Source organism: Phyllobates terribilis, unplaced genomic scaffold, assembly GCF_046119375.1.
Source record: "Phyllobates terribilis strain yellow unplaced genomic scaffold, ASM4611937v1 Scaffold_2__4_contigs__length_985480577, whole genome shotgun sequence".
Taxonomy (NCBI): Eukaryota; Metazoa; Chordata; class Amphibia; order Anura; family Dendrobatidae; genus Phyllobates; species Phyllobates terribilis.
Window position 1 is genome coordinate 559,037,528 of NW_027362762.1, and position 12,294 is coordinate 559,049,821.

A 12,294-nucleotide genomic window follows, 5' to 3' on the forward strand; every position below is an offset into this window, starting at 1 on the left:
ATTTTTGAAAATTTCTCTTTTTTGTGAAAATATCCACTAATTGAGGGAATAATATGTGTGAGGGTACCCCAGGAGAGTTCCAAATGTGTGTGGGTAGAATATATATCCCACGGGGTTAAAAGAGAAAAAAGTTGAAAACATTTTTTTTTTGGACTTAGTCATTTTTCCGGCGTTTATCAGACTTTCAGATATGGCAAATGTCAGTGAGTGTTCCAATTTCAGTTACAGAGCGATACGCCCAATGAGTCTTTGATATTTAGTCGTTTTCAGCCAATTTTCTGGATTTTTGAAAATTTCACTTTTTTGTGAAAATATCCACTAAATGAGGGAATAATATGTGTGAGGGTACCCCAGGAGAGTTTCAAATGTGTTTGGGAAGAATATATATCCCACGGGGGTAACATTGAATAAAGTAGAAACATTTTTTTTTTTGGACTTAGTCATTTTTTCAGCGTTTATCAGACTTTCAGATAGGGGAAATGTCAGTGAGCATTCCGATTTCAGTTCCAGAGCGATTCGCCCAATGAGTCCTTGATATTTAGTCGTTTTCAGCCAATTTTCTGGATTTTTGAAAATTTAACTTTTTTGTGAAAATATCCACTAAATGAGGGAATAATGTGTGAGGGTACCCCAGGAGAGTTTCAAATGTGTGTGGGTAGAATATATATCCCACGGGGGTAAAATTGAAAAAAGCTGAAAAATTTTTTTTGGGACTTAATCATTTTTCCGGCGTTTATCAGACTTTCAGATAGGGGAAATGTCAGTGAGCATTCCGATTTCAGTTCCAGAGCGATTCGCCCAATTAGTCCTTGATATTTAGTCGCTTTCAGCCAATTTTCTGGATTTTTGAAAATTTCCCTTTTTTGTGAAATTATCCACTAAATGAGGGAATAATAAGAGTGAGGGTACCCCAGAAGAGTTCCAAATGTGTGTGGGTAGAATATATATCCGACGGAGGTAAAATTGAAAAAAGTTGAAAAAATATTTTTTTTGGACTTAGTCATTTTTCTGGCGTTTATCAGACTTTCAGATACGGGAAATGTCAGTGAGTGTTCCGAATTCAGTTCCAGAGCGATTCGCCCAATGAGTCTTTGATATTTAGTCGTTTTCAGCCAATTTTCTGGATTTTTGAAAATTTCACTTTTTTGTGAAAATATCCACTAAATGAGGGAATAATATGTGTGAGGGTACCCCAGGAGAGTTCCAAATGTGTGTGGGTAGAATATATATCCCACGGAGGTAAAATTGAAAAAAGCTGAAAAAATTTTTTTTTGGACTTAGTCATTTTTCCAGCGTTTATCAGACTTTCAGATACGAGAAATGTCAGTGAGCGTTCCGATTTCAGCTCCAGACCGATTCACCCAATGAGTCCTTGATATTTAGTCGTTTTCAGCCAATTTTCTGGATTTTTGAAAATTTCACTTTTTTGTGAAAATATCCACTAAATGAGGGAATAATATGTGTGAGGGTACCCCAGGAGATCTCTAAATGTGTGTGGGAAGAATATATATCCCACGGGGGTAAAATTGAATAAAGTAGAAATTTTTTTTTTTTTGAACTTAGTCATTTTTTTGGCGTTTATCAGACTTTCAGATAGGGGAAATGTCAGTGAGCATTCCGATTTCAGTTCCGGAGCGATTTGCCCAATGAATCTTTGATATTTAGTCGTTTTCAGCCAATTTTCTGGATTTTTGAAAATTTCACTTTTTTGTGAAAATATCCACTAAATGAGGGAATAATATGTGTGAGGGTACCCCAGGAGAGTTGGAAATGTGTGTGGGTAGAATATATATCCCACTGGGGTAAAATTGAAAAAAGTTGAAAAAAAATTTTTTTTGGACTTAGTCGTTTTTCCGACGTTTATCAGACTTTCAGATAGGGGAAATGTCAGTGAGCATTCCGATTTCAGTTCCAGAGCGATTCGCTCAATGAGTCCTTGTTATTTAGTCATTTTCAGCCAATTTTCTGGATTTTTGAAAATTTCACTTTTTTGTGAAAATATCCACTAAATGAGGGAATAATATGTGTGAGAGTACCGAAGGAGAGTTCCAAATGTGTGTGGGTAGAATATATATCCCACGGGGGTAAAATTGAAAAAAGTTGAAAAAAAATTTTTTTTTGACTTAGTAATTTTTCCGGCGTTTATCAGACTTTCAGATAGGGGAAATGTCAGTGAGCGTTCCGATTTCAGTTCCAGAGCGATTCGACCAATGAGTCCTTGATATCTAGTCGTTTTTCAGCCAATTTTCTGGATTTTTGAAAATTTCACTTTTTTGTGAAAATATACACTAAATGAGGGAATAATATGTGTTAGGGTACCCCAGGAGAGTTCCAAATGTGTGTGGGTAGAATATATATCCCACGGGGTTAAAAGAGAAATAAGTTGAAAAAAATTTTTTTTTGGACTTAGTCATTTTTCCGGCGTTTATCAGACTTTTAGATAGGGGAAATGTCAGTGAGCGTTCCGATTTCAGTTCCAGAGCGATTCGCCCAATGAGTCTTTGATATTTAGTCGTTTTCAGCCAATTTTCTGGATTTTTGAAAATTTCACTTTTTTGTGAAAATATCCACTAAATGAGGGAATAATATGTGTGAGGGTACCCCAGGAGAGTTTAAAATGTGTGTGGGAAGAATATATATCCCACGGGGGTAAAATTGAATAAAGTAGAAAATTTTTTTTTTTTGAACTTAGTCATTTTTCCGGCGTTTATCAGACTTTCAGATAGGGGAAATGTCAGTGAGCATTCCGATTTCAGTTCCGGAGCGATTTGCCCAATGAGTCTTTGATATTTAGTCGTTTTCAGCCAATTTTCTGGATTTTTGAAAATTTCACTTTTTTTGTGAAAATATCCACTAAATGAGGGAATAATATGTGTGAGGGTACCCCAGGAGAGTTCGAAATGTGTGTGGGTAGAATATATATCCCACTGGGGTAAAATTGAAAAAAGTTGAAAAAAAATTTTTTTTGGACTTAGTCGTTTTTCCGACGTTTATCAGACTTTCAGATAGGGGAAATGTCAGTGAGCATTCCGATTTCAGTTCCAGAGCGATTCGCCCAATGAGTCCTTGTTATTTAGTCGTTTTCAGCCAATTTTCTGGATTTTTGAAAATTTCACTTTTTTGTGAAAATATCCACTAAATGAGGGAATAATATGTGTGAGAGTACCGAAGGAGAGTTCCAAATGTGTGTGGGTAGAATATATATCCCACGGAGGTAAAATTGAAAAAAGCTGAAAAAATTTTTTTTTGGACTTAGTCATTTTTCCAGCGTTTATCAGACTTTCAGATACGAGAAATGTCAGTGAGCGTTCCGATTTCAGCTCCAGACCGATTCACCCTATGAGTCCTTGATATTTAGTCGTTTTCAGCCAATTTTCTGGATTTTTGAAAATTTCACTTTTTTGTGAAAATATCCACTAAATGAGGGAATAATATGTGTGAGGGTACCCCAGGAGATCTCTAAATGTGTGTGGGAAGAATATATATCCCACGGGGGTAAAATTGAATAAAGTAGAAAATTTTTTTTTTTTGAACTTAGTCATTTTTTTGGCGTTTATCAGACTTTCAGATAGGGGAAATGTCAGTGAGCATTCCGATTTCAGTTCCGGAGCGATTTGCCCAATGAATCTTTGATATTTAGTCGTTTTCAGCCAATTTTCTGGATTTTTGAAAATTTCACTTTTTTGTGAAAATATCCACTAAATGAGGGAATAATATGTGTGAGAGTACCGAAGGAGAGTTCCAAATGTGTGTGGGTAGAATATATATCCCACGGGGGTAAAATTGAAAAAAGTTGAAAAAAAATTTTTTTTTGACTTAGTAATTTTTCCGGCGTTTATCAGACTTTCAAATAGGGGAAATGTCAGTGAGCGTTCCGATTTCAGTTCCAGAGCGATTCGACCAATGAGTCCTTGATATCTAGTCGTTTTTCAGCCAATTTTCTGGATTTTTGAAAATTTCACTTTTTTGTGAAAATATACACTAAATGAGGGAATAATATGTGTTAGGGTACCCCAGGAGAGTTCCAAATGTGTGTGGGTAGAATATATATCCTACGGGGTTAAAAGAGAAATAAGTTGAAAAAAATTTTTTTTTGGACTTAGTCATTTTTCCGGCGTTTATCAGACTTTTAGATAGAGGAAATGTCAGTGAGCGTTCCGATTTCAGTTCCAGAGCGATTCGCCCAATGAGTCTTTGATATTTAGTCGTTTTCAGCCAATTTTCTGGATTTTTGAAAATTTCACTTTTTTGTGAAAATATCCACTAAATGAGGGAATAATATGTGTGAGGGTACCCCAGGAGAGTTTAAAATGTGTGTGGGAAGAATATATATCCCACGGGGGTAAAATTGAATAAAGTAGAAAATTTTTTTTTTTTGAACTTAGTCATTTTTCCGGCGTTTATCAGACTTTCAGATAGGGGAAATGTCAGTGAGCATTCCGATTTCAGTTCCGGAGCGATTTGCCCAATGAGTCTTTGATATTTAGTCGTTTTCAGCCAATTTTCTGGATTTTTGAAAATTTCACTTTTTTGTGAAAATATCCACTAAATGAGGGAATAATATGTGTGAGGGTACCCCAGGAGAGTTCGAAATGTGTGTGGGTAGAATATATATCCCACTGGGGTAAAATTGAAAAAAGTTGAAAAAAAATTTTTTTTGGACTTAGTCGTTTTTCCGACGTTTATCAGACTTTCAGATAGGGGAAATGTCAGTGAGCATTCCGATTTCAGTTCCAGAGCGATTCGCCCAATGAGTCCTTGTTATTTAGTCGTTTTCAGCCAATTTTCTGGATTTTTGAAAATTTCACTTTTTTGTGAAAATATCCACTAAATGAGGGAATAATATGTGTGAGAGTACCGAAGGAGAGTTCCAAATGTGTGTGGGTAGAATATATATCCCACTGGGGTAAAATTGAAAAAAGTTTAAAAAAAAATTTTTTTTGGACTTAGTCGTTTTTCCGACGTTTATCAGACTTTCAGATAGGGGAAATGTCAGTGAGCATTCCGATTTCAGTTCCAGAGCGATTCGCCCAATGAGTCCTTGATATTTAGTCGTTTTCAGCCAATTTTCTGGATTTTTGAAAATTTCACTTTTTTGTGAAAATATCCACTAAATGAGGGAATAATATGTGTGAGAGTACCGAAGGAGAGTTCCAAATGTGTGTGGGTAGAATATATATCCCACGGGGGTAAAATTGAAAAAAGTTGAAAAAAAATTTTTTTTGGACTTAGTAATTTTTCCGGCGTTTATCAGACTTTCAGATAGGGGAAATGTCAGTGAGCGTTCCGATTTCAGTTCCAGAGCGATTCGCCCAATGAGTCCTTGATATTTAGTCGTTTTTCAGCCAATTTTCTGGATTTTTGAAAATTTCTCTTTTTTGTGAAAATATCCACTAAATGAGGGAATAATATGTGTGAGGGTACCCCAGGAGAGTTCCAAATGTGTGTGGGTAGAATATATATCCCACGGGGTTAAAAGAGAAAAAAGTTGAAAACATTTTTTTTTTGGACTTAGTCATTTTTCCGGCGTTTATCAGACTTTCAGATATGGCAAATGTCAGTGAGTGTTCCAATTTCAGTTCCAGAGCGATACGCCCAATGAGTCTTTGATATTTAGTCGTTTTCAGCCAATTTTCTGGATTTTTGAAAATTTCACTTTTTTGTGAAAATATCCACTAAATGAGGGAATAATATGTGTGAGGGTACCCCAGGAGAGTTTCAAATGTGTTTGGGAAGAATATATATCCCACGGGGGTAAAATTGAATAAAGTAGAAACATTTTTTTTTTTGGACTTAGTCATTTTTTCAGCGTTTATCAGACTTTCAGATAGGGGAAATGTCAGTGAGCATTCCGATTTCAGTTCCAGAGCGATTCGCCCAATGAGTCCTTGATATTTAGTCGTTTTCAGCCAATTTTCTGGATTTTTGAAAATTTAACTTTTTTGTGAAAATATCCACTAAATGAGGGAATAATATGTGTGAGGGTACCCCAGGAGAGTTCCAAATGTGTGTGGGAAGAATATATATCCCACGGGGGTAAAATTGAAGAAAGTTGAAAAAAAATTTTTTTTGGACTTAGTCATTTTTCCGGCGTTTATCAGACTTTCAGATACGAGAAATGTCAGTGAGCGTTCCGATTTCAGCTCCAGAGCGTTTCGCCCAATGAGTCCTTGATATTTAGTCGTTTTCAGCCAATTTTCTGGATTTTTGAAAATTTCACTTTTTTGTGAAAATATCCACTAAATGAGGGAATAATATGTGTGAGGGTAACCCAGGAGAGTTCCAAATGTGTGTGGGTAGAATATATATCCGACGGGGGTAAAATTGAAAAAAGTTTAAAAAAAAATTTTTTTGGACTTAGTCATTTTTCTGGCGTTTATCAGACTTTCAGATAGGGGAAATGTCAGTGAGCATTCCGATTTCAGTTCCAGAGCGATTCGCCCAATGAGTCCTTGATATTTAGTTGTTTTCAGCCAATTTTCTGGATTTTTGAAAATTTCACTTTTTTGTGAAAATATCCACTAAATGAGGGAATAATAAGTGTGAGGGTACCCCAGAAGAGTTCCAAATGTGTGTGGGTAGAATATATATCCGACTGAGGTAAAATTGAAAAAAGTTGAAAAAAAATTTTTTTTGGACTTAGTAATTTTTCCGGCGTTTATCAGACTTTCAGATAGGGGAAATGTCAGTGAGCATTCCGATTTCAGTTCCGGAGCGATTTGCCCAATGAGTCTTTGATATTTAGTCGTTTTCAGCCAATTTTCTGGATTTTTGAAAATTTCACTTTTTTGTGAAAATATCCACTAAATGAGGGAATAATATGTGTGAGGGTACCCCAGGAGAGTTCGAAATGTGTGTGGGTAGAATATATATCCCACTGGGGTAAAATTGAAAAAAGTTGAAAAAAAATTTTTTTTGGACTTAGTCGTTTTTCCGACGTTTATCAGACTTTCAGATTGGGGAAATGTCAGTGAGCATTCCGATTTCAGTTCCAGAGCGATTCGCCCAATGAGTCCTTGTTATTTAGTCGTTTTCAGCCAATTTTCTGGATTTTTGAAAATTTCACTTTTTTGTGAAAATATCCACTAAATGAGGGAATAATATGTGTGAGAGTACCGAAGGAGAGTTCCAAATGTGTGTGGGTAGAATATATATCCCACGGGGGTAAAATTGAAAAAAGTTGAAAAAAAATTTTTTTTGGACTTAGTAATTTTTCCGGCGTTTATCAGACTTTCAGATCGGGGAAATGTCAGTGAGCGTTCCGATTTCAGTTCCAGAGCGATTCGCCCAATGAGTCCTTGATATTTAGTCGTTTTTCAGCCAATTTTCTGGATTTTTGAAAATTTCTCTTTTTTGTGAAAATATCCACTAAATGAGGGAATAATATGTGTGAGGGTACCCCAGGAGAGTTCCAAATGTGTGTGGGTAGAATATATATCCCACGGGGTTAAAAGAGAAAAAAGTTGAAAACATTTTTTTTTTGGACTTAGTCATTTTTCCGGCGTTTATCAGACTTTCAGATATGGCAAATGTCAGTGAGTGTTCCAATTTCAGTTCCAGAGCGATACGCCCAATGAGTCTTTGATATTTAGTCGTTTTCAGCCAATTTTCTGGATTTTTGAAAATTTCACTTTTTTGTGAAAATATCCACTAAATGAGGGAATAATATGTGTGAGGGTACCCCAGGAGAGTTTCAAATGTGTTTGGGAAGAATATATATCCCACGGGGGTAAAATTGAATAAAGTAGAAACATTTTTTTTTTTGGACTTAGTCATTTTTTCAGCGTTTATCAGACTTTCAGATAGGGGAAATGTCAGTGAGCATTCCGATTTCAGTTCCAGAGCGATTCGCCCAATGAGTCCTTGATATTTAGTCGTTTTCAGCCAATTTTCTGGATTTTTGAAAATTTAACTTTTTTGTGAAAATATCCACTAAATGAGTGAATAATATGTGTGAGGGTACCCCAGGAGAGTTCCAAATGTGTGTGGGAAGAATATATATCCCACGGGGGTAAAATTGAAGAAAGTTGAAAAAAAATTTTTTTTGGACTTAGTAATTTTTCCGGCGTTTATCAGACTTTCAGATACGAGAAATGTCAGTGAGCGTTCCGATTTCAGCTCCAGAGCGTTTCGCCCAATGAGTCCTTGATATTTAGTCGTTTTCAGCCAATTTTCTGGATTTTTGAAAATTTCACTTTTTTGTGAAAATATCCACTAAATGAGGGAATAATATGTGTGAGGGTAACCCAGGAGAGTTCCAAATGTGTGTGGGTAGAATATATATCCGACGGGGGTAAAATTGAAAAAAGTTAAAAAAAAAATTTTTTTGGACTTAGTCATTTTTCTGGCGTTTATCAGACTTTCAGATAGGGGAAATGTCAGTGAGCATTCCGATTTCAGTTCCAGAGCGATTCGCCCAATGAGTCCTTGATATTTAGTTGTTTTCAGCCAATTTTCTGGATTTTTGAAAATTTCACTTTTTTGTGAAAATATCCACTAAATGAGGGAATAATAAGTGTGAGGGTACCCCAGAAGAGTTCCAAATGTGTGTGGGTAGAATATATATCCGACTGAGGTAAAATTGAAAAAAGTTGAAAAAAAATTTTTTTTGGACTTAGTAATTTTTCCGGCGTTTATCAGACTTTCAGATAGGGGAAATGTCAGTGAGCGTTCCGATTTCAGTTCCAGAGCGATTCGACCAATGAGTCCTTGATATCTAGTCGTTTTTCAGCCAATTTTCTGGATTTTTGAAAATTTCACTTTTTTGTGAAAATATACACTAAATGAGGGAATAATATGTGTTAGGGTACCCCAGGAGAGTTCCAAATGTGTGTGGGTAGAATATATATCCCACGGGGTTAAAAGAGAAATAAGTTGAAAAAAATTTTTTTTTGGACTTAGTCATTTTTCCGGCGTTTATCAGACTTTTAGATAGGGGAAATGTCAGTGAGCGTTCCGATTTCAGTTCCAGAGCGATTCGCCCAATGAGTCTTTGATATTTAGTCGTTTTCAGCCAATTTTCTGGATTTTTGAAAATTTCACTTTTTTGTGAAAATATCCACTAAATGAGGGAATAATATGTGTGAGGGTACCCCAGGAGAGTTTAAAATGTGTGTGGGAAGAATATATATCCCACGGGGGTAAAATTGAATAAAGTAGAAAATTTTTTTTTTTTGAACTTAGTCATTTTTCCGGCGTTTATCAGACTTTCAGATAGGGGAAATGTCAGTGAGCATTCCGATTTCAGTTCCGGAGCGATTTGCCCAATGAGTCTTTGATATTTAGTCGTTTTCAGCCAATTTTCTGGATTTTTGAAAATTTCACTTTTTTGTGAAAATATCCACTAAATGAGGGAATAATATGTGTGAGGGTACCCCAGGAGAGTTCGAAATGTGTGTGGGTAGAATATATATCCCACTGGGGTAAAATTGAAAAAAGTTGAAAAAAAATTTTTTTGGACTTAGTCGTTTTTCCGACGTTTATCAGACTTTCAGATAGGGGAAATGTCAGTGAGCATTCCGATTTCAGTTCCAGAGCGATTCGCCCAATGAGTCCTTGTTATTTAGTCGTTTTCAGCCAATTTTCTGGATTTTTGAAAATTTCACTTTTTTGTGAAAATATCCACTAAATGAGGGAATAATATGTGTGAGAGTACCGAAGGAGAGTTCCAAATGTGTGTGGGTAGAATATATATCCCACGGAGGTAAAATTGAAAAAAGCTGAAAAAATTTTTTTTTGGACTTAGTCATTTTTCCAGCGTTTATCAGACTTTCAGATACGAGAAATGTCAGTGAGCGTTCCGATTTCAGCTCCAGACCGATTCACCCAATGAGTCCTTGATATTTAGTCGTTTTCAGCCAATTTTCTGGATTTTTGAAAATTTCACTTTTTTGTGAAAATATCCACTAAATGAGGGAATAATATGTGTGAGGGTACCCCAGGAGATCTCTAAATGTGTGTGGGAAGAATATATATCCCACGGGGGTAAAATTGAATAAAGTAGAAAATTTTTTTTTTTTGAACTTAGTCATTTTTTTGGCGTTTATCAGACTTTCAGATAGGGGAAATGTCAGTGAGCATTCCGATTTCAGTTCCGGAGCGATTTGCCCAATGAATCTTTGATATTTAGTCGTTTTCAGCCAATTTTCTGGATTTTTGAAAATTTCACTTTTTTGTGAAAATATCCACTAAATGAGGGAATAATATGTGTGAGGGTACCCCAGGAGAGTTGGAAATGTGTGTGGGTAGAATATATATCCCACTGGGGTAAAATTGAAAAAAGTTGAAAAAAAATTTTTTTTGGACTTAGTCGTTTTTCCGACGTTTATCAGACTTTCAGATAGGGGAAATGTCAGTGAGCATTCCGATTTCAGTTCCAGAGCGATTCGCCCAATGAGTCCTTGTTATTTAGTCATTTTCAGCCAATTTTCTGGATTTTTGAAAATTTCACTTTTTTGTGAAAATATCCACTAAATGAGGGAATAATATGTGTGAGAGTACCGAAGGAGAGTTCCAAATGTGTGTGGGTAGAATATATATCCCACGGGGGTAAAATTGAAAAAAGTTGAAAAAAAATTTTTTTTTGACTTAGTAATTTTTCCGGCGTTTATCAGACTTTCAGATAGGGGAAATGTCAGTGAGCGTTCCGATTTCAGTTCCAGAGCGATTCGACCAATGAGTCCTTGATATCTAGTCGTTTTTCAGCCAATTTTCTGGATTTTTGAAAATTTCACTTTTTTGTGAAAATATACACTAAATGAGGGAATAATATGTGTTAGGGTACCCCAGGAGAGTTCCAAATGTGTGTGGGTAGAATATATATCCCACGGGGTTAAAAGAGAAATAAGTTGAAAAAAATTTTTTTTTGGACTTAGTCATTTTTCCGGCGTTTATCAGACTTTTAGATAGGGGAAATGTCAGTGAGCGTTCCGATTTCAGTTCCAGAGCGATTCGCCCAATGAGTCTTTGATATTTAGTCGTTTTCAGCCAATTTTCTGGATTTTTGAAAATTTCACTTTTTTGTGAAAATATCCACTAAATGAGGGAATAATATGTGTGAGGGTACCCCAGGAGAGTTTAAAATGTGTGTGGGAAGAATATATATCCCACGGGGGTAAAATTGAATAAAGTAGAAAATTTTTTTTTTTTGAACTTAGTCATTTTTCCGGCGTTTATCAGACTTTCAGATAGGGGAAATGTCAGTGAGCATTCCGATTTCAGTTCCGGAGCGATTTGCCCAATGAGTCTTTGATATTTAGTCGTTTTCAGCCAATTTTCTGGATTTTTGAAAATTTCACTTTTTTGTGAAAATATCCACTAAATGAGGGAATAATATGTGTGAGAGTACCGAAGGAGAGTTCCAAATGTGTGTGGGTAGAATATATATCCCACGGGGGTAAAATTGAAAAAAGTTGAAAAAAAATTTTTTTTGGACTTAGTAATTTTTCCGGCGTTTATCAGACTTTCAGATAGGGGAAATGTCAGTGAGCGTTCCGATTTCAGTTCCAGAGCGATTCGCCCAATGAGTCCTTGATATTTAGTCGTTTTTCAGCCAATTTTCTGGATTTTTGAAAATTTCTCTTTTTTGTGAAAATATCCACTAAATGAGGGAATAATATGTGTGAGGGTACCCCAGGAGAGTTCCAAATGTGTGTGGGTAGAATATATATCCCACGGGGTTAAAAGAGAAAAAAGTTGAAAACATTTTTTTTTTGGACTTAGTCATTTTTCCGGCGTTTATCAGACTTTCAGATATGGCAAATGTCAGTGAGTGTTCCAATTTCAGTTCCAGAGCGATACGCCCAATGAGTCTTTGATATTTAGTCGTTTTCAGCCAATTTTCTGGATTTTTGAAAATTTCACTTTTTTGTGAAAATATCCACTAAATGAGGGAATAATATGTGTGAGGGTACCCCAGGAGAGTTTCAAATGTGTTTGGGAAGAATATATATCCCACGGGGGTAAAATTGAATAAAGTAGAAACATTTTTTTTTTTGGACTTAGTCATTTTTTCAGCGTTTATCAGACTTTCAGATAGGGGAAATGTCAGTGAGCATTCCGATTTCAGTTCCAGAGCGATTCGCCCAATGAGTCCATGATATTTAGTCGTTTTCAGCCAATTTTCTGGATTTTTGAAAATTTAACTTTTTTGTGAAAATATCCACTAAATGAGGGAATAATATGTGTGAGGGTACCCCAGGAGAGTTCCAAATGTGTGTGGGAAGAATATATATCCCACGGGGGTAAAATTGAAGAAAGTTGAAAAAAAATTTTTTTTGGACTTAGTCATTTTTC